Source organism: Lissotriton helveticus, chromosome 6 (genome assembly GCF_964261635.1).
Source record: "Lissotriton helveticus chromosome 6, aLisHel1.1, whole genome shotgun sequence".
Lineage (NCBI taxonomy): Eukaryota > Metazoa > Chordata > Amphibia > Caudata > Salamandridae > Lissotriton > Lissotriton helveticus.
Genome location: NC_136067.1, coordinates 343,822,654 through 343,846,325, shown reverse-complemented (window position 1 = coordinate 343,846,325; position 23,672 = coordinate 343,822,654).

The window sequence follows — 23,672 nt, the reverse complement described above, 5'->3', positions numbered from 1 at the left end:
GGGGCATATCAACAAGCAAGGGCGATAAATATCGCCAAGCGCGTTTATGCTACTTCAGTTATCGCCGTCTGTTGCTGGATGTTATCGCCCGGATAATGCGTTATCAACAATGCGTTTCTAAAGGGCGAAAAAAATCCAGCGAATGCGGCGATATGCAGGAATATCCCTGGAAATCCAGCGCTATTCCCGCAGCGATAGGGGAAAGCTTGATGGTGGTTTTAGCCCGCCAATCCACCCCCCATTACAAATATAGCTAAGTCTCAATGTAAGCAGACGTAAGCTTGCGGCTATAACTGTGGTTAGCGCAGGTTTTAATATCGCCATAGGTGTCAGGGCACAGGCTTGTAAATACCGCGATTTACGGTTAGCGACTTTTTCCATGTTGTATTCCACAGGAAGGCCTACTTTGCATCTCATTAGAGATGCGATGCAGGGCGTTTGCAAAAGCAGTGCTAGGACAAGGAAACACGCGCTATTGTGTCCTTGCTAATACTGCAATGCCATTATCGCCGCTTTTCGGTCCAAATCGGCCGCAAAAACGGCGGTAATGGATTTGATAATATGCTGCTCAATGATCAATGCAATAGGGCTTGAGCTGGGTTTAGATTCCTGGACTATATTGGCTGAATAACGAGTACTAAGGTTTTTATATAGCATCAAACGATGTAATGGTAGAGACAAACTGTCTTCTCTGATGCAGCAGTGCATTACGTCATTTTCTGGCAAATATTCTCTACGGATTGTTGATGTGGGTAAAAGTTTCAATATGGGTATTGATATTTTAAGATTGATGACTCTGTATCTCTTAATAAGGAAAAGGGAACCGTTTGAGATGGGAGAAGGGAAAGCTCAATAGCCAGGGACATGGAGTACCATGCGCTGTTTGGCCATTCTATTAGCAATTAGGGTGAGGTTGAGATCTTTCACTATTATGGAATACATTTCTCCAGTTCAATATGCAAATTGATCATGGTTGGAGAATGGCCAGTTTTAGGAAATGATTCTTGGAAAATAACGGTTATTGTTTTTGTGATCTAAAAATTGAGTATTCCTTTATTCTTCTAATACTAGATTGTTCTCTCTGTTTACGTGAGAGGAAAACAATTATCCACTATATTTTAGGAAGTATGGAAGTAGAACACGTATCTATGCATAAGTCTCTGCTCTCAATGAAGTCTCCAGACAAAACAAATCACAATTGCAACATTCTGTTGTTATAAAAGAGGTTGTTTTGATAATGTTCAGAGCTTTTATTTTTTGGAACACCATGGGAATTTTATTGGTTTTGGGTGATTGACTCTGGGTCATAGAATAATATTATGACCATTGATTAATGTAAATAGATATGTGTTTGCAAGATTTATAGGCCTTAGTGCACATAGTCCTGAATATTTTACTATTGGTGAGGGGATTTCTAATCATTTTAATGTGCTTGTTTAATAGGTATAATTAGTACATTGCATGATATTTATGTTCAGAAATAATGTTCTGTTTGAAATTTATATTTCTGTGTGAAATAGTTCTTGGTAAAAACTAATTTTGATGCTACACCCAGTAATACTGTTTAGATTGGAGACAGTCAGTAGTGCGCCATTCCTAGGAGGAGCATTGACTCGTCCGGCCAAAACGAGGCAGTGCGAGCGCAGAGAGCCGAGCCGCAGCAATTCACACAGACAAGGACACTCTGCAGCCTGCGCTGGGATCAGACTGCAGAGAGAGATCCACCTGCGAGGAATCTAGCAGACCTGCGGGATCTACAAACCCAGCGGCACCTACGGGGCACGAGCCTGTGGCTGCTTCAGACCTGGCCAGAGGAGCAGAGCTCTCTGCATGAGTCACGCAGACCAGCTACATCCCGCTGCTGCCTGAGCAAGGTCAGTCTATGCTCTCACCTCATTACCATGTGAGCCGTACAGGAGCCAATGCTTTTTTCAACATTGTCCATATTTTGGTCAACCGGCCACATCTAGTATTAGGTGCTGCCTTCAGTGCTGCCACGGAGACCGGGGGCTCAATTCCCCAAGTGCCCTAGTGCCAAGAGGCACCAAAGAAGTCCCAGAGCGCCCGGGGGCATATACAATCACTGGGAGCCCGAAGGAGACTGGGATGGGCCACCCCTCTAAGCCCTGATAACAGATTCTCCCGGGCTTGTGACTCTACCGGGCAGCTGATATATAGGTTAGTGACCCCAACAAATTGTGGTGTGCTCCCCACCCTCAGCATTTGCAGGAAGCTCTTCTTTCTCTCTCTGGCCACCACCCCTGTAACCGAGCATAGACCTATAAAATATCCTGATCCCTGGGTAACCATCCCCAACACAAACTACCAAGAAATTCCACTGTGTCCATAACCTCTTTAAAAGATTGAGGGGCATATCTACAAGGATGGTGATAAATAAACGCAAAGCGCGCTTCGCGCTTTGTTATTTATTGACATCTGTCTCTGGAATTTCTCGCCCTGGTAGAGCGTTATTAACAACATGTTACTCCAGAGCGATACAAATTCCAAAGATAGCGGGGAAATGGCTGTTGTTCCAGCAATGATCTCTGCAAAATGGCGAGAACCTTGCTGAAACGACCCACAGGGTTGTATTAGCATAATCCACCCCAATGTCAGGGATAGGTAAGTCTGCATTTTAGCAGACGTTACTTTATGGAGAAAGCAGCGGTTTTCTCCAAAAACTAACATGTACTAAAATCCTGTGGGCTGTCTTGTAAATTTTGAAATGGGAACATCAGCGATATTTGAAAGGTAGTCCATACGGGGTACGCCCAGTGACGCCCACTGAGGCATTGGGAAAAAGGGTGCTAACTTGCGATTCGGCATGTTAGAAACCCCCTTTTAAATAGGGGGATAGTTTTATCTCTATTTAAGCCAAAAAAGCGGAGATAAAGACCTTGTAAGTATGCCCCTGAGTCTTTTTCACTGCTACTAGCACACATGGAAAACCACACATGGATGGGGAAAAATCTATTTGCTGCCTTGCATACTGCACCCTCCTTACAACCAACCTCAATTGACAAAAAGCTGCAGGGGACAATTGGCGCAGTTGCTACGGAAATTGAACTGACCGAAAGGCCCCTCTCATTACCCCAGATCTAGCCCTACTTCCCACCATCCATGACCCTCTCGGTCCCCCCTCTGCCTTAGCCTTGGACTTGCCAACAGACCAACCAAAGACACGCGCAATGGGCAGCGTAACACACATAGATGAGTTGCGCCCGGAGTGCGCGGCCCAAAAAAAGGGAAACACAAACTTGACACAAACTCAGGACTTAAGAGAAAAAACAAACGGAGATCAATGCAACAACCAGTGACTTGGGGATAATTGGAACAGGGGCATTAACGCAAGTGAGCCTGGGGCAACTATCTTGGTTGGCTAACCTGGTAGTGGACCTTCAAGTTCAAATCAGGTCCATCGTAAAGGATGAACTTAATAATTTACTGGAACAGGTGACAATCTATCGTCATTGGTTGACCTTTGGGTGGGCAAAGAAGAGTCAATTCATATGGGGGGTTGAGTCAGCAAAAACCCCAGTTTTACAACCAGCCCCTCTCTCTACTAGGCCAGAACCCCTGGCATCTAATACCTCGACCTTCTCTATCAGGCCTAATCTAATTATTCAGGAAGGTACAGGTAAATGTATGAGAAACCCACTGCCACAAATAATAGACGCCAGCATCCACCGCCAGGTGCCTCTCCAAGGGACAGCGATAGGAAACACTCCTAGGCCACCCACAGTAAGATCACAAGCACCTGATTCCAAGCAACAAGATTCAATCTACAAGGACATTACAAGGGAGGCTCCCTGCGAAGATGAGACTGCCCTGCTATGCATTAATCTCCCCCTGGCTGCAACTCCCTATTTTATCGTATTAACAGGAGTCCCAGAGTTGAACAGGGGTGCTGGGAGTGCCATTTTGAATAAAAAAATAAATGCATTTTCTGGCTTGCTAAGCAGAGGCAATTTTCCTACAAAGATGTATATGAAATTATACTGAATCGTATGGTAGGCTGGGTGGGATGAAAACCAAAAGATGTCCCCGGGACTGTGTAGTCATACATTTCAGAAACATACGGGTCATGGAAACTCTCATAGACTGCAGCTACCAGAGGGAGAAGGGGGCATAGGTTTCTACCCCTTGGGATACTTCTTCCCCCCATGGATTATGCCTCTTAACAAGAGAAGAGCAGGCTACGACTGGGAGGTGTTGAACCAGCATAAGTAATTTGCTAGTATGGATGAGGACATCCCAAGACCAGTATTTTACATTCGTCCCGTCTCAAATAGATACAGCCCACTAGAATCAGTAAACTGACTAACGCACACTGGGCCCTACATGTGAGCCCCACCCTTCAATTGGAGATCCCAGGGGGACCAATGCATCAGAAGGAGCTTGTACAGCGGAGAGGGTGGAGGAAGCAGAAAGGAGCACAGGTGATGGTCTACTTGGGAGGAGAGAGAGGTGTAAATAGTGGAAAACATGAGAAGGCCCCCACCAGTCCCCCATTGCATCAGCCATCCCATCAGGATTCACAGGTAGTTAAAACCATCCAACCATTGATAGTAAAGCCCCCTCCCGCCCCAGTTGGCAATTGCGAATTAGGCATCGGTGCAAGTTCGACGGGGTGGGTGGGGACCATTGACACACATCAGGCCCATATAAAGGCAAGCGTCACACAACTAAACAATTCAGCTAATGAAGTGGGCCCTTCAGGCCTGCAGTTACTATCCTGGGACATAGTAGGACTCACCTCCAAATTGGATACCCAGATTAGGGGTTATTCATAGAACAACATGAGATCTGCATGTTTTAGGAAACCTGGGCTAGGGCAGACACACACGGATTGGGCTATGCGTCATTCAGCATCTTAGCTACACAGGTGGGCAGAGGAAGACTGTGCATCTGGGTTGGCATGCACCTGGGCTGTGAAGTTAACAGATAGTGACCTCATCACAAGACATTCTTTGTATTTTTCTGACTTTTGCCACAAAAACTAGAATTGCCTTGATCAATGTCTACTCACGGCCAGTCTGTTATGGCCAAGTTTTTCCCACCCTTGACCAATTGACCATCTTTCTTCCAACAATCCGTGATAATTACTGGATAATCATAGGTGGGGATTTTAACTGCCAGTTCGAACCTTTGAATGGCCTGGCCGCAAGTATCTCCAGCGAGGAGGACTCACTTTGGGCCATTCCAGAGCCCAACATCACTCCTATTCGGGCTTGGACCCCCGGGTACTACAAATGCATACACTCACTTTGAGCTCTCAAGGATGGGCATGCAATGGCCGCACAGCAACCAACAACCCCAGCAAGTGTACCTTTAACAGACCAGGGCAGGCCTCGATCATAGATTACATCCTGGTAGACACCCAATTGTGGCACAGAGTCCGAGATTTTAAGATCACCCCTAGCCATGAGAGTGACAACAATGCTCTTGCTTTAGAGGTAATTTTACAATATGCCAATAATACACCTAAAACACCATCACCATCCAGCCCTGTATTAACACTGGCCAGCGGAAGGAGGAGAGGACGCTGGGAGGAATTCTCCCAATTGCAGGAAAAGCTGGCCTCGTTATACCAACAAACCATCCCATTCCTTGTTGCTGCAAACAAACTCTCAGTGACCAATGGTACCCCAACTTCCCATATTAGAATGTTTTACAACCATCAAGACATGCTCTTCAGTGTGGCATCCTTCTTTTATATTAGCAAAATGACTAGGCTGACTAGAAAATCATGACATTCATGGTATAATGCATGCTGCAGTGCAGCCAAATCAGCCGTTTAGTTGCCATGAAAGCAAATGGCAGGCCATCAATCAGGGAAACAAGCAAGGGCAGTTTATAACATTGCCATAGCAAAGGCAAAAAGCAGCTGGGAGCATGAAAAATCAATCAATCAATCAATCAATCAGTCAGTCATTTGTTAAGCGTTCTACATACCCGTGAGTGTCTCAAGGCGCTAGGGGGGGAGGGGGAGGGGGGGCACTACTGAACGAACAGCCAGGTCTTTAGTGTCCTCCTGAACGTCAGCAGGTCTTGGATCTGTCGTAGGCTCAGTGGGAGTGCGTTCTATGTTTTGGCGGCGAGGTGGGAGAAGCATCTCCCACCAGTGGTTGTTCTTCGGATGCGCGGGATGGTGGCGAGTAAGAGGTTGGCGAAGCATAGCTGGTGGTTGGGGGTGTAGAAGGAGAGCCGTCTGTTGAGGTAGGCTGGCCGGTCTTGTGGAGTGCCTTGTGTGCTTGGATGAGGAGCTTGAAGGATATCCTCTTGTTGACGGGGAGCCAGTGCAGGTTTTTCAGGTGGGGGCTGAAGTGGCGGTGTCATGGTACATCGAGGATAAGTCGTGCCGAGGCGCTTTGGATGCGTTGTAGTCGATTGATGTGCTTGGTTGGGGCTCCCGGGTAGAGGAAGTTTCCGTAGTCGAGTCTGCTGCTGATGAGGGCCTGGGTGACTGACTTTCTTGTCTCTGTTTCCCTCAGAAATGCTTTAAACAATCATGACATGAGGACATTCTGGAACCTGATTAATACAGGATCCCTTGGAGGTAAACCAGCCAGATCACCAAACATTGGGGAGGAAGAATAGAGAGCCCACATTGAATCTTTATATTTATTGGCACAGAATGAAGAAGGGCTTGCAGCTAAGACTCCCCCCTCCCCTGAGCCAAATCATCGAGACACCAACCTGTTTTCCCTAAAGGAGATCACTGAAGCACTGGGTAAGATAGTACCAGCTAAGTCGCCATGGCTGGACAAGATCCCTGGGGACCTCTTCCGCTCTGAGTATTCTATCTGGGCCCCCTATTTATGGTCCCTGTTCAATGCTATCCTTCAGGGTATGGTGATTCCTACCATCTGGGCTGGGGCTAAAATGTTCCAAAATTTAAAAAGCGTTCCCCACTCAATCCTCCGCCCCATCAACCTCCTAGATGTAAGTCAGAAAATATTCGCACTTGCACTCTTGGGGAGTCTTCGGTCCTGGATGGAAGAGCACAATGTACTAACCCTTCTTCAAGCCGGGTTTAGGTCTAAGATCTCCACAATGTGTGTGTGTGTAAAGCGCACTGCCTCCCCATCTCTGGGCATCCTGGCACGGTATACCCCTGTGGAATCCTTCCTGGCTTTCCCTGTGAGATGCCCCCTCCAGGGCACCCCCAAGGTGAAGCCAGGCATCACAGCGCTGTTGGGGCCGTTGTGAAGATTAAGCAAGCTATTGCCCAGAGTTGCAGAGTGGGACCCATGATTAGAGTAGGCACCGAGGCGAGAATTATCGAGTCCGCGGACTTTGAGCCCAAGACCCTGCCACGTTGGGAATTGAACCCTGGTCCCGGGCCTGAACTCTGCTTCAGGGTCTGCCACTTCTAACCAGTGAGCCACACTTCTCCAATTGATCACATTTCCAGATTACAGCTCCTATTCTGGAAAACTGTGACCATAGAGGGTGGCAAACCTCTATCTTATATTTGTGGACTTAAATGCATGTTTGATCTTGTCCCGAGGGATAAACTTTGGGCAATATTAATGGACAAGGGAGTCCCTGAGTACCTTTGCCATCAGATGAAACGCCAACATCAAGGAAAGTTTGCACAAATTAGGTATGGCAAAAGTGGAGAACTCTCAGCTCCTTTCCCAGTAGAGAGAGGTGTACGCCAAGGCTACGTCTTGGCTCCAACCCTTTTCTCCCTTGTTGTTCATGGCCTAATCAAGTCATTGCCAGCTGGAAAGGATATTGATGCCCCCAGGCTAGTGAACTCCAAAATACCTGCAATGATGTTCGCAGACGATAGCCTCCTGCTCTCAAAATCCCCTATGGGCATAGAAAGGGCACTTGATATTTTTAGTGTCTTCTGTAGAAACAGGGATTTGGAGATCAACCTCCAAAAAACAAAGTATGTGGGGGCATATTACCAGCAAATAGCGATATTTATCGCTAAGTAGGGTAAGCGGCAATATTTTTATCGCCGCGCATCACCGGTTTTTATCGCTGAGATAACTTGCTATTAGCAAGGTTTATCTCAAAAGCGATAAAAATCAGGTGAAATGCGTGAATATCGCTGAGAATACAGCGATATTCACGCATTAGCGACCAAATTCTCTTAGCCATGTTATCCACCTCCCATTGGATAACATGGCTAAGAACTGGTCTGAGCAGGCGTTGGTTATTGGCGATAGCGGGAATATTTCCATCGCTACACCTGCCTTGCTAATAGGCGATAGCGACGTTAGTGACTGCTTACAGTCGCTAACTGGTTGGGTACGCCCACTTTGCATGTCATTACCGATAAATATCGCTGACATGCAAAGCGGGCCCCAAACCGCTCGCTAACATCTAAAAGCAGTCACTAACATCAGTTAGCGACAGCTTGCTATTAGAGCGATAGAATTATCGCCGCTTAGCGGCTAAAAACAGCAGCTAAACCGGCGATAATTGCCTATCGCCACCCTTGTTAATATGCCCCATGGTCTTTAATTCGAATAACAGCACTCGCTCAAACCCCTGTCTAGAAGAAAGGGCTCTAGAGATGGTATCTGTTTTGGAGTACTTGGGGTTCACGCTTCTGAGAAAATGGATTGGGGGCACAAATAAAGAAAGCATGTCTGAAGCTAGCGCAGTCAGCATGGGTTATCTCAAAGGCATATAAGAGCTGCACCCATAAAGCTGTAGGCTCTGCGGCAGAACTCTAAAGTTGCAGGCTAAGGGTGCAGCGCTGTACGGAGCAGAAATATGGGGTCATTGTCCAAACGGCTCCCTACTGCACATAGAGAACTCCTTTGCTAGGCAACTCCTGGGTCTCCCCTCGAGCTCCCCACTAACACCCCTCAGAATGGACCTCAGGATTTGTCCAATTGCAGATGAAGTAGCTCTCAGACTTCTTTGGAGAACTCCCGAACTGGCTGTACAGAGACGAGCTGAGAGAAGTTATGGGCCATCAAGGTGCGGGAAAACTCCCATGGTTGGCATATATTAGGAACAACTGCCAGGCTCTGGGGAGGGGAAATTTGTGGAATACTGCAGAAGAAACCTGTCAGTGACCCCTAGAAAGGTACTCTTAGAGACCTATAGAGAATATAAACTGGCCCAACTATGGAGGGGGTCTACGTCTCGTCATCTAACCCCCTAGGTTTCTGGAAGTAAAAGCCCAATACAGGCTAGAATCAGTGTTAGACAATATTCATCCACTCCTTAAAGAAGAAGCTATTCCTCCAATTGAGACATGGATGCTCCTGCTCTGATCATTTACCAACAAGTTGGTGGGCGCCCACAGTCTGGTTTGCCGGAGGAAACTGAAATTCATGTGCTATTCTCCTGTCATTATATGTTATATGAGGTCAAGGTCTCATTGGCTGCTTCAGTTGTGCAGGAACTTGGGGTCCAGACACTGTTATGAGGTGTTTAGGTTACTTAAGTACGATACCGATATGCCCATTGTGTTCTCCATCTCGCGGTTTTTGCATTCTATGTGGTGTACTCGTAGAGCTATCTTAAAGAAGAGCCCATAGGCCAACCTCAGTTCACCAATAAGCATCATGACAATCCGTCCTGAAATAAATTGTCGTTCCCTATGCTTAGCACTATTTTAAACAATTCGTGTTTTATGAATTGTTGTACTTCTTAAATTGTCTTTTTGAAATTTCTTTTCTTTTCATACCAATTGTTGTTAGCAGTCTAGGTTTTACTTTTAAATGCGTTAGCCCCTGTCCCACCTGAGTTCTGTCTAGCAGGCATGGCCCTAATTGCAAGCTATAATTCTATTAAAGACGAAGATCTGCATGTGCATCTTCTTGCTCTCAGGAATTGCAAGATAATGCGGCAGGCTCCTGGATTTAGGGCCATATGCATGAAGAAAACGATTTGCGATTCTGAAATAGCGATTATTACCGAATCGCAAAATCAGAATCGCAAATCGGGATGTAACAACGCATTCGCAAATATATAGCGATTCGGCCAAAATCGCTAAATAATTGCACGATGGGTATCAGCGAATCCTTAAACGCCAAAAGTCGCAAAATAGCGAGTTCGCACCCCGGAAATTGCTATATAGCGCGACCGCACCCCAAAATTTGCTATATTGCGTGACCGCGCCCCTAAATTCGCTAAATTGCGATATTCCCACGGGAAAAATCGCAATTTAGCGAATTTCTGGAAACATCCAATCGCTATCCTGATGCTTTATGATGACATCACCATCCAGGAAGTGAGTGATTTCCCATGGTACTTCTGGATTGAGACAGAGAGTGTGAGAGTGTTGTTTGGTACTCAGGAGCCATGGCAGAAGTTGGAAACCAGGATGTCCCAGCAAGCCAGCAGGAGCAGCAAGCAGGGGAAGCAGGCAGGAAGAGGAAGCTCAAGTTCTCTGAGGCTGAACTAGAGACCCTAATCACCGAAATGGTGCCACACCATGAGGCATTATTTGGGACAGTTCCCACAAGGTGCCAGAAGCCAGCAAGAGAAGGATTTGGGAGGGCATCCAAGCCAAAGTGAATGCCCTAGGAGTGACCCACAGGACAGTCGAAGTGTTGCGGAAGCGCTGGTACGACCTGTGCCAGCGCTCCAAGGAGAAGTTGGCTGCCAGGCTGGAGCAGTCCCAGCTCACCGGTGGGGGAACCTCCAATGTCCCTGACTCTACACCACTGGAGGAGCTGGTAGAGGGCACACTGCCTCCACAGAGTGTTGCGGGCGTGTCCGTGCTCGACAGCTCAGCACAAACAGCTGCAAGACCAGGTAAGAAGCATGCCTCCCCACCCTAAACCACCCCCAGAACGCCCTGCAGCGACCTAGGGATTAGGGGAACCACATGTCAGGCTAGAGCAAGTACACAGGCAGGCAATGCAATGCATTATGGGAGATGTAGTCACAATAGTCTGCAATGTAGAATGTAGCATCAAAATTTCACATTGTACACATGTGCAGGTCAGGAAAGGTGAATGACACAAGTAAAGTCAGGGAACACTGTGAAAAATGTATTAGAACATCACATGTAATGATAAAATAAGTAATGTGTGCTGTTCTATTCACAGCACCTGCTAGTGGGAAGGCTACAGCCAGTGCAACTGAGACAGGACCCCAAGCCTCAGGAGAAGGCAGCCATGGCCATGATCCAGATGGGGAGGACAGTCCTTTCATCCGACCACAGGGACACAGTAGGAGGAACGTGAGGCCATTCAGAATAATGGATGATGAGGAAGAGGAAAATCAAAATGTGCAGTCTGATGCACCAGTACCCCAGCAGCAGGAGTCCAGAACAGAGTCCAGAGGCAGGCGTAGACCCCGCACGGCCATCAGCTCCAATGTGCAACAAGATGAATCAGTGTTTACCGGCCTAGAAATGCACATGCTTCAGGTTCACCGCCTGCAAGCGAAACGCATGAAGGCCACTCAGAGAGAGATCAGGGCAGGGAACAGAGGACTACGCGAGGAAATCAGGGGGGCTGTGCAGGAGCTGACTGCAGAGTTGAGAGCTGAACGCGCAGCCAGGCGCAAAGAAATGGCCCGCATGGACCACTACACGCGTGCTATTAATCGCCTCGCCTCCTCCACCAATATGCTGGCAAGGCGTGCCATAGAGACCCAGCGTGAGTTCTCGCATGGTATCCAGGACATAGCCAATGTGGTAGTGCAGTCAACTGCCACCCTGGATGAGCTGCGTGCGCTGCGTACTGCTGGACCCGGGGTGCTTACCCCTAGTGAGGAGGACTCACAGTCGGTGCGGAGCTCAAATACACCACCACCCACTGTTGAGAGGCGCCGTAGTGGCCGGAGCAACAGGCCTGCCACACAACATTAGGGACTGCAGCAAAATGACTGTTCCACACAGGGGGGATATGGGGCCAGCAACAGTGTAGCACTTGCTGTACCAATGACTGATTTATTTGCACTGTGATTGAAACATGTGCTTTGGTTTAGGAGAGTTCATCCAGCTTTTTTTGGATGTGTGACATTGTTGGTATTGGAAATTAAACACGTTTGCAGAGCAAGAAGTTGTCATTGTATCATTTTCACTCACCTAGAAGTAGTTCCGCATGATCTCATCACGCCTCTGTCGCCCAGCTGCAGCAGCAGCTACTCCAGCTTCCATGTGTATGGGTCCGGGTCCCTCCACGTCAGAGGTATCTGAGTCACTCAACTCCATAGGTGTCCCTTTCCTGGTTGCAATGTTGTGGAGCATGGCACAAGCTACAACAATTTTGCAGCACGTCTCAGGGCTGTATTAAAGGGCTCCTCCACTTTTGTGGATGCATCTGAATCTGCTCTTCAAAATCCCAAATGTTCGCTCGATGGTGCCTCTTGTGGAAATGTGTGCCCGGTTGTAGCGCCGCTCCCCAGCAGTGGCAGAATTCAAGTAGGGTGTCAGGATGAAGTCCCGGACTGCATAGGCACTGTCCCCTGTGGGTGGAAATGTTTAAAGGTCAGTCACTGTGATGCACATGCTGGTCATGAGTAATATGGGCCGGACCCATACACATGGAGTAATATGGGCTGACAGTGTGTGCTGTTACCTAGTAGGTATCCCTCTCCAAATTCCCCTCTTGAGCGTCTACGGTATAGCCAACTGTGACGGAATATGAAGGCGTCATGTGTGCTTCCTGGGTACTTTGCCACTATATCGGTGATTATGTTTTTGGCATCACACACCATCTGTATGTTCAGTGAGTGGTAGCATTTCCTGTTCCGGAATACATACTCTATGTTTGAGGGGGGTGAAATGGCAATATGTGTTCCGTCTATACATCCTATGACGTGGGGGAATTGGGCTATGTTATAAAATTCCTGCTTGATCTGTGCTAGTTCCTGTGGGGTGCTGGGGAAGTGTATGTGATGTTGCATCCTATGTGTCATGGCGTCGAGGAACGCATGGAAAAAGCGCGACAGGGCACTTTGTGACACCCCTCCTGCACTGGCTATGACCCCTGGAAACCACCTGAGGACAGCAGGTGTAGTGAACAGAGGACCTGGATGTGTGTGGGTATGGCTTGTGTCCTGCGGGTGGGGTGTTCTAGGTGGGGCCTGAGTTCCTCAATCAATTCAAGTATGCTCTCTTCCTCCAGTCTGTAATGGGTGTGGATATCCTCATCAGTGCGTTGGAAGATGGTGGTGCGCAACCAGAATATCCTCTTCTGCCGTCTCCTCCTCTGCGCCGTAGCTCTCACTCTTCGCCACCTCACTATCATGAGAGAGCGCAAACTGATATAAATGTATGAGTACATCACACTTACCTATAGTAAGCACAAGTCATGATGAGAAATGCCATGAGTGCTAATAGTATCTGAAATTATATTCTAAATGTATAGCTAATATAGAGATTTAAGTAGAAGTGGAACTAATACAGAAATGTGTGACATTATATGATTTTATTAGACGTGATTATTTTGAATCTATGTCGTGTAGCTGTTAACATATAAGATGGTCTGTGGTAAAACGCAGAACGTGGTAGGCCTCAGGGCCAGAGCTGGAGCTAAAAGGGAAGGTGTTTCTTTTCACGACACAGATTGTTTAACGTTTTTGGTCATTGCATTAATGGGCCATGATTTAGAGTAATGTTTTCTAAATAATAGAATAAGAGTTTTAACATGCTTTAATTAAATGAAGAAATTGAATGCTATAATCATAATGTGAAATATTGTAGGCCTGAAATGTTTTAGCATTGATTTACACGTACATGTCTGGGCTGAGAAATGTTGCAAGCCTTTTTAGAAGTCTACGAGAGTTGGGTTCTTGGCGGCAGATATCTGTCTGCAACAGGAAAGGGGGGATCCAATTATAAGTGAATGAATAGAGGTCTGTTCAGTAGACGGCCCAGACATGGAGGAGGGTTCTGGAATGTTTAAGGGGTATCAGCGGGCCGGAGAAGAGACTGAGAAGCAAGGTCAACTCTAACGTCTGAGGCCCAATACAAAGCATCATGGAAAAAGCCTGAAGTTGCACCACGTGAGAGGCGTTTCGCAAGGGGCGTCTCAAATGTTGTTGACTGTTTTGTATTAGGGACAGCACCCCTGGGTGGAGTTAGAGCAGAGACCTGAGGACCCTTTAGAGAGCGGATGGGTAGGCAGTGAGGGGTCATGACTGGAGAACTTTAGGTTTTCACCAAGAGACTTAGAGTGGGTGACTTCCCTTGGGGGTCATTCATTGCTGACACCTTTGTTAGGTTGGGATTTGGTTAAGTAGGGATACCATCTAGAACAGGGTAGGGACGCCTAACCTGTGTTTGTTTTCCTCCAACCTAAATGAAGGAGAGATATGCGTCTATGCTGATAGCTTTGCTATTTTTAGAACTTGTGTTAGTGATTTCTGTTGCTCGTCTGAGGGCTTTTCGAGAGCACATGTATGTAATTGGACCTGTGTATCTCGTGAATCTCATTCTGAGATGCTTGTATTTGCAGCTCATTATATCTTTACAATAAACTTTTGAAACCTAGAAGTTGTCCGTGATCTTTGAGAGTAGAGTCCTTTCTTGGGTGAACTAATTTGCAGATAGGTGTACTGTTTCCTTCCAAGACAGGCAATAAAGGTTCAGTCGACCAGATCGAGGTTTGGATCAATAGATATAAGGTATCGATCAAAATCTCGCCCTTTCAATCATGTACAACCCGGACATTGTGGTAGGGAGTGTGTTGCATTCTGGGTTTCAATGTATACTTTGCACCTGGTTACCACCTGCTCCCACTTGATGGTAATTGCGATTCCTTATTTTGCGATTTTGCTTAATCGCTATTTGCGATTGGTTGATACATTCCATTGCGATTTCGGAATAGCGATTTCAACTTTAGCGATTATCGCTAACGGGTTACATCGCAAATTTGGAAATCGCTTTTGTATTTGCTATTTAGCACTTTCGCAATGTTTGGGATTCGCTATTTAGCGATTCCTTATTTGGCAAGCGTTTTTTGCTTCATACATTGGGATTAGTGATTTTTTAGTCGCTAACGCTATTTTTAATGATTCGCAGCGTTTGCGACTGATTTTTGGCTTCATACATATGGCCCTTAATGTTTTATGCCCACATTTTTATCCTGACATTGTCACTGTCTTTTGTAATGGAATTGATTTTTTATACAGCACAATTTGATACCTTGCAACCCAAAGGCATTCTTTTTGCTCCTTTTTAAGTGACCATATTTGAATGAAATCTATCTTTTTCTTAAAATCACCCCATTGTTCATGCACATGCACTTTATTGATTTTTACTTTGCGACTAATGTAAAGGCCATATGCTGTGTGTATATTGTGCAATCCTTTCTAGGCTAGCGACAAGAGGAGTTGACCTCGTCAACCCAAAATCTCAGATAGGAAACGTATATTTCTCTCCAAAGAACTATCTGGTCCTACATAGCCTAAAGGATATCGCCAGCAATTTGTATGTAATGTATTGTATTTATTTTACTTGTGCTTTTTGGCCCTAGTGTCCGTAATAAAGATCTTTGAGTAATACTACAGGCACTGAAATTACTATCTAAAACCCTCTGCTAGATTTGACCTTTACTGGTCCACAGTCATTCTCTGATTAACTTCAGTCCTACTCTCAGCGCTAGGTGCCTGTGAAACCCCCACAACCTAAACTGCACCTTTGCATAGACAGCCTTGACTGCTCTCTTCCCACCAGTCGCAACCCATTACTGGATCAAAGGAAATAATTGACCTTTAGCCAGCCTTACAAGAATTTTACCCAACTCTAAGAAACCCTTAAATTGACTTGGCATTTCCAAATGCAGTTTCAGAGACCCTGAGCAGACCCTCAACTGGGATCTTAGGTCCTTAATGCCTTTCACCATGCCACAGTCCCTCTCTGTCAGCGACCAGAGTCCCAGGGAACTCATATATGGGCTCTTAGAATCAATAGTTCGCTAAGGAGCGCACCTCTGCCGGTTCATAAACTTCACTGTAGGAACACATGATTTTCTTACAGATTGGTTGCTCTTGTTATTGTAGTCTTGCAGTTGAGCAGCAATGTTAATGTACCTTCTGATTAGCACAGCATCTGACCTACAGGTTACAGGTTCACCTACTTGTAATATGTGTCAAGAGACTCCTATAGCTTATATATATGCTTCTTTTTAATGCTGCATGTTTTAAGTTAATACAGAGAAACAGTTTAGGAGAGTATGTGCCTGCTGCATACATCTACAAGTTCTGTGTGGTATAATGTTTTTTTAGAACTATTACTGATACGATTCAAATAAGCTTTTATTTAATTATTTATTTTATTTAAACATTTATGTAGTGCAAACATAGAATGCTCAACTAAATTAGATAAAAACCTTATTGGTGCTTAAAGAGTTACCAATAACATGGTGAAGACATATAAAAGAAGAACTGACAACAAACTATTCAGCTTTAGCTTGGGCTTTTGACTTAGTAGCAATTTTAAGACAAATGACACATACTTTAGTAGTATTACTTCGAAAGACTGTGCTGAATAAAGTGCATCTTCAGAAACAACAAAAAGTAATTTTAGATCACTTTCACAACAACCGCTTTTGTGTGTGCCATCTCAGGCACCCTGAGATAGAGCAAACAAAGAGAGTCAAATGCCGCATTTTGCAGCACTGCAGCTGCATACAGTGTAAGGTACAAGGTGTACCCGTAGTGGAGCACTTCACCACATTTAAACACATAGCGGAAAGTCTCAAGTAGTGGGTAATTGAGAAAGTGAAGCCGAACACTAGAGGAGGCGACTTCGCGAACATACTGAGTAAACGTGAGTGCTGATGGACTCATGCATTAGTCACAATTTCAAGGGGATTGAATGAATTTGAGAAAATTGGCAGACATGTCTCTGTACTAAGTAACGGTTGAACTTGGCCTTATACATAATATGCCTGGATCACTAGGGAGCTAGTGGCATACTAGGTCAACCACATATTAGGTCTGGAGCACTAGGGCCCTAGTGTACCATATCCATGGTGCCAGCAGGACCAGCCCCTTATCCTAGATGTGACATACGTACTTGTGTCCAAGCAGGTGCCCATATATTGTGAACATGCCTATTCCATTATGTTTTAAATATGTCTCCCCTTTTTAAATGCTGTAATTCCCTATTTAACTATTATTGTAATGTTCTTGGCACAATTGTAAGGATGTAAGTTAAATTGTATGCTTTGTATTTTGTAATTTCCCCTAAGGTGCTCAGGGTGATTGGAATTCAGTATTCATACACATAGGGCAACACTAAACGCCCTTGGACGTGTGTAAATCTTTTAACACATGACACATGCCTTCTTCCTTCAGTATTCATACACATGGGGCAACACTAAACGCCCTCGGATGTGTCTAAATCCTTTAAAACATGGCGCGGCCCGACCGGAGGTAGTCTGTCATCCTTTTCTGTCATAACGCACCGGGAGCGTCAGCTTCACGCTAACGTGGGTTTCCTTAAAAACGTCCTCGTGGGTGCCGTCTTCCAGTATCCAGCCAGCTGAGGCGGAACTTGGATGCGGACCCCGAACGCTTCAAGGTAATTGAACACCAAGGCTGTTTTTAATTTTCATTCCCAAGTCAGGCCGGAGGGCAGGCCAACTACCCTAGGGGGACGCATGTTCTACCGATGCTATGCCCGAAGTTAGGCTTACCGCATTCTTGCATTGTTTTTCAGCCTGGAATTGATTTCCTTATCAATGACGGTCGTTTAACTGTGAGGACTGTCTTCCAATGTTGGATTTTGACTGGCACAAACCACTTTAAGGTAATTGAACTATGAAGATGCATAAGTGCCCCATCCCATGTTTAATATAATTGAATTATGACATTTGGGAAAACTTATTGTCCCAATTCTTCCTTTTTAGTGTACAGTTATTTCCTGTTAACGCGATCAACAGGGGGAATCCCATATAACCATGTGTACTACTACATCCCCACCGTGACTAGGATCCCGCACCCTGCAATATTTGGCGGGTAAGCCATTTTGAATTAAATTGGTAATCTTTGGCCTTTTAACCCCCATATGCAACCCTCTGACTTCCGCTCTCCCCATTTGTCCTCTATGTGACTAGTCCCCATACCTACACAGGTTGCCCCACTCTGTCCTGAGGAAGACCCGCAAGGCCGAGGTTCAAATTACCCATATGGCCATAAGATGGGTCGAAACGTCGACACCCCCCTAATTGGCCTGGACCCTGAACCCACCCCCAACGTGCCACACAAGGATATATTTCTATGTAAACTGAAACTTTAAAAAATGTAATGTTAAATGACTGTGGCCAGGCGCTACAGGACGTTTAATTACAACCGGTCCAAATGTTTAAATGAATGAAGGTTTTTGTTTTCTTTATGTCATTACTTTGACTACTCTTCTTCACTACTTCGCACATGAGCACCTTTCCTTTTACACACGTTCCCTCTGGAGTAATCTCCCCTATAAGAATAATATACGTATAATCCAAAACTGTTTCACCAATTGACATAAGAATAAAATGCATGGTGAACTGAACTACAGGTTGTTGCAAATCTTTTCATAGTGAATAACGTATTAGGTACTATGAGCTGTTACATTGTTCTTAAGCTAGCTCAGGAAATAATTGTCCAAACCAACCATACAGGGTCTAGTTGGGCACTCCTTGCCTACAGTGTAGCGTTCAGGGTTACCAACCAGTCCAGTACATCTGGACCAGGGCATTCCAGGGTAGGTAAGCTCGAATTGCAGGTGGTACTCCGGACCTCAGCACCTTAGTTCCTAGAGGAGACTGCTTGAGAATCATTTGCAAATACCTGTATGCAGTGCATGACTTTTTCTCCTTACTTACCTGCACAAATTGCTGTTCTGAAAATTACCTACCCAATTACAAAGTTCTTGCTGTTAAAATAAATATATAAATACTTGTTATTTTTCTATTTTGTATTGAGTTTCTTCTTGAGTGTGTGCCTCATTTATTGACTCTGTGAATGTTCAACAAATGCATTAACCCTACCCTCTGATAAGCCTAAACTGCTCACCGGACAGCAGACAATATGGATCATCTGGACTTTCTCAATAGTCTACCTTGTTTTGGTATACTACATAAAAGGCCACATTGGTGGAACATAGGTGGGACTTTTACATTTGCTGATACCACTTGGTTAATAGGTGATTCAACAAAGGAACCCAATATTTAAACTGTTGGGGGCTTGTGTTAAGCCCCCAGTCCTGTTGTATTTGAAATTTTAAAAGTGTACTGGTCAGCTTTACCTTAAAAGTAACCCTGGGCGCGGTTTGCGGGGTTGCACTATGCAAAGCTACGCGAAGTGCAAAAAAACACTCCATCGCACTACGCAGAGCTCCGCAAGCCACGCAGTACGGTAGAAAAATGCAGTTCGTAGTGATTACTCAGTGTTCGCACTGTGCAACCATGCACAGCACAAGCTTACCTTTTCTGCCGCTCGAGTAGATTTTTACTCAAGCAGCAGCTTTCTCAACGTAAACGCGCAGTTTTTCAACGCGAGCGGTCGCGAGCATGCGCGACTACTCGTAATGAGAATCCTGACCATGCGTTGTGAAATCTCACCAGGAGGTTTATTTTCCATGCTTGTGCTCGCCAACTTGATGTTGGCAATCGCAAACGAGGAAAGATCTCGCCGGGGGTGGATTTTACTCGCTCGTGCTCACCAACTTGATGTTGGTGAACTCGAGCGAGGAAAACTACCGTGCGCAGCGTTTTGTAACCAGCTCCGCTGCTGCCCTTTGATCCTGGCGCTTATACAAGGCTGTTTTCTGTTCTAGCGGGCCAACCTCGCCTGCCGGCCTGAACTGAGGTCAGTGACCGGTCGCTCTCTTCTCTGTGGCCCCTAGACCCAGGTAGGAACCTCGCGCCATATGACCCTGGCGAGTTGGGGGTGTGTCAGTTTGCGCTAATATATATATATACCATATATTATTTTGTATCATCCATCCAGACCAACGCGCAATAATAATGTGAGCTGCTTTGATCCTCGAACGCTCTTGAAGTCTGACACTACGCCCAAAGTTCTGATCTGCGTTAACTGCAGGTATGATGCATACGTAGGTTAGACCCTGCGCCAACTATAGTGTGTCCCAATTACTCTTCCGCACTGAGCACCTTCTCATATGTTTTTTTAGGTGTGACCACGAATCACGACATACCTACACTACGGCAATCTTTTGTGCCCTCGTGCAGGTAAATATCTTTCACTTTTCCTGGAGTCAGAGTAGGCTCTTTACAGTACTATTTTGTACTTTTCTGACACCAATTCTGTACTTTTTTACAGAATCTTTCTCCCAGTCCCCGTCCTGAAGAGAACCTCGAACATTGAGGTTCGAAACGCGTCGACAATACCACCCTGTGGCTACAACTAAGGGTGCCGCTAGGATGTAAATGATACTTCCACTTTGTACCCTAGCTTCGTAACCCTGAAAAACATTATACCACAGGCTTTTGTAGACAGGCAGGCTTGTTTTCAATCTCAATCCCGCCTGTCACCTGGTTCTTCAATTCCTAGGACTGGTGCCCGTCTTCTGTTTATGGACTAATTTTTGCACTGTATATAATTGCAATTCATTTGGACTATTGTATATGTTATTGTTTTCTTTGGTGTGTCAAACCACTTTTGTTTAATTCATTATTGCAAATTTGTAAATGTGTACATTTGTAGATACTGTATATATGAACCTTTTGATCTGACAGTGGTTCTGTTTGTGTCTGTTTTTCAAAAATTCGTTGACAAATGTATAAAAAAGAAAAATAAATTCGTTTGGAATACTAATCCAGGGGTCACATGGTACAGATTGACTGTGTGTCTGGGGAATTGTTGTGCGAATAATCCTGTCCAACCACCCTGTTCTGTTTTCCGCATTGTAAATGCGGCGCACAATAACTGGCGCATCCCTGGGGATGCGCCAGTTATTGTAAATCTGCCCCCTGGTGTTTTTATTGTAAAGTCAATGGACACCCAACGTGAGAATCTACCTGTACATGGCTTCTACTAGGGCACTACTAGTTACTACTGGGGTGGTGAGTCTCCAGATGGGATCCTTGGTGTGACCTGACCAGCTCAGAGACCACACTGAAGCTACTTTAATTTCAGAGTTTGTGGTGGAAGTAGGTGCCCTGGCTGTCTGGCCCAGTAACACAAAGAAATACAAACAACAGCCACATATCAATGGGGTTAGAGAAGAAGCACTGTGGGATACAGTTGCAAGTGTCACTATGGTGACTGAAAAACTGACTTCCCCAGAGCAGTGTTTGGCTAGACAAACATATCCAGTCACCAATGCTGATAACCGTACTAAGGTGCATTCCATAGTCCGTGGCTATGGTGTCCTTAGAGTGTGGAGGGGTTACTGGCCAAAAGAAGGTGGTTGTGTCCTCTGCAATTCCTGTTGAATGTCTGCTAGGGAATGATCTGCAGATTTCAGCATGGGCTGAGGTAGAGCTAAGGTCCCATGCAGCCATGCTAGGAAAACCTGAATGGACGTGGATAACAATCAATGTACAGAGCAAAGTCCATGGTGAAAAAGAGGAATTGGAGCCTGGAATAATGGCCTAATCTTCCAAGAGAAAAGGTAAGATGTCTGGGAAACCAACTTCTGAACAGCAACAAGCTCAGGTCCCCTTTACTTAGGGTCAAGGCATGTCAGCCCCAGAGGGAACTGAGCCCCAGGAACTTGGGCCTTATACTGCAGAGCTCCTAGGCCCAGAGCGACCATGGAGGTAAGAACTGTGCCAGGTACAGAAAATGTGTCCCACTCTTGAAGCCTAGACTGCAAGTTGCTGCACAGGCAAAGGGAGATGTTAGTAGCTCCCACAGGACCCACTGGGAGGGGGGCTACTCTATAATGAGGCCAGAGATCCCAAACCTGTTGCCACTAGGAGAGTGGTATGCCTCAGCAATATAGAGAGTTCTTACTCTCATTGGCCAAGGACATCCCCCAGCTCGGCATGTTGAAAAGGCCTAGAGTTGGAGTAGGCTAGTTGGCCACTTCTACTCGCCAAACATGTCCCAGAAATTGAAGGAGTTTTGTCATTCCTGTATTACAGGTCAAGCAAGTGGCAAGACAGATAACGACCCAAATGCCCCCTTAATTCCATGTCATTATGTCATAAGTCATGCACCTGAATTTTTGAGTTATCACTAGGAGTGAACATGATCACTCACGTGATTACTTAAATTAATAAAACAAATTCTTCAATAAACCACTCTTGTAACTGTGTACAAATGGAGTAGACATTTCAATATCTCTTTTTATGAATTTAGGCCCTCGTGTATGGGGAATTGATGTAGGGCTGCGCAGCAAAATAACTGTCTGTGCTGCCCTACGTCAAAGTGAAAGGGCATTTCTGTCCTTTCTGCGGTCTTTGCTGCCATTTCAGCAGCCTAGCGCTAATGCAGGCTTGCGTGCATCATGGTGGAAGGGTGACTGTGTTGTCGGTACCTTGCTTACTCCATATCTATCAGGCTATTCAAAGCCATGCATAGTAGCTTTGTGTGGCCTCATAGATATGATTTTGTAATATGCACTACAGGAGCGTCACAAAAAGTGATGCTCTGGCAGCGCAAGGGGCTCCCAAATATGCCCCTTAGATTTTATAATGCTCGTGCCCTGAGGCAACTATAACTCTAGTCCCCGCCATGGACAGTTTTGTCATCAATTATGTCATGGCAAATGTTGCAGTGGTATTATCAATGATGTTTTAGAACATGTTATGAGTAATTCAACATGTGAGATAATTAGCAGTGCATCACGAGGACATGAGTTATAGGGTGCAAGTTATTTTTACTTGACATAACTATAATTGGTGAATTTCAGTGATTTTGTTTTTTTAAAACATGTTTCAAATGACAGTTTAACTTAACTATACTCTCCCTTTACCCTTTGTTTTTTTCTGTGAATTTCTAGTATTTTTAAATGTAAAAATTAAATCCCAAGCTTTTCACACCCTTTGTCAAGGCACAACGTGTGGTTGAGTGCAACCAACAACAAGGGGGCCCTGCACTAAAGTTGAATACTGTAGAGCCTGCAGCCAATATTTTTTTTTTATTAGAGGCAATGGGGGGTGGGGGGCTCAAGCCCTCATGCTCCCCTGACAGCACCCTACCTGGGTGCTAGCAGGAGCCAGCAAATCCTTTTCTAGAAAACAATTTAAGAAGCACTCGAACTCCAACACAAATTGACATTTGACAGCCTCTTTTTTTTGGTGAAAACAATTTTTTATTGGCAGTCAAGTTCGAAATTAGTGCAGTACAAAGGATAAAACAATGCGGTAATAGCCGACATTTCAGGATAACAGTGCAGTTCCAACAAGACGCCTTTTATACAGAACATTCCCCCAAACCGTTCCCTCCCGGTGACCCACCCCCCTAGTCAGTGTGCCGTTGTCTTCTCTCTCAAGCATCCGAGCGCTAACAGTCACCTCCCTGATTGGAACAGTAGTAAAAGGTAAGTAGTGCATATCAATGGGGGATCCGATCTCTCAGAACCTCTATCGTTACTTGTAGTTAGTGTGTGCCTCGCCGGAAGTGGGGTACCCCTTAAAACTATACCCCTACAGTGTCGCCACTCCCTCATCCTCACTCAGTTCGCTCTCAGGCTGCTGGAGCGCAATCACCAGGGCCTCCCACGCTCTAGCCACCTCCAATGCCTTGTCGTTATCTAGGCGCCTGGCCTGTTGCAGCCGCAGCGTGCTCTCTGCTTTCGCCCACCGCACCAAAGTGGTCCTCCAACGCAAGTAGCT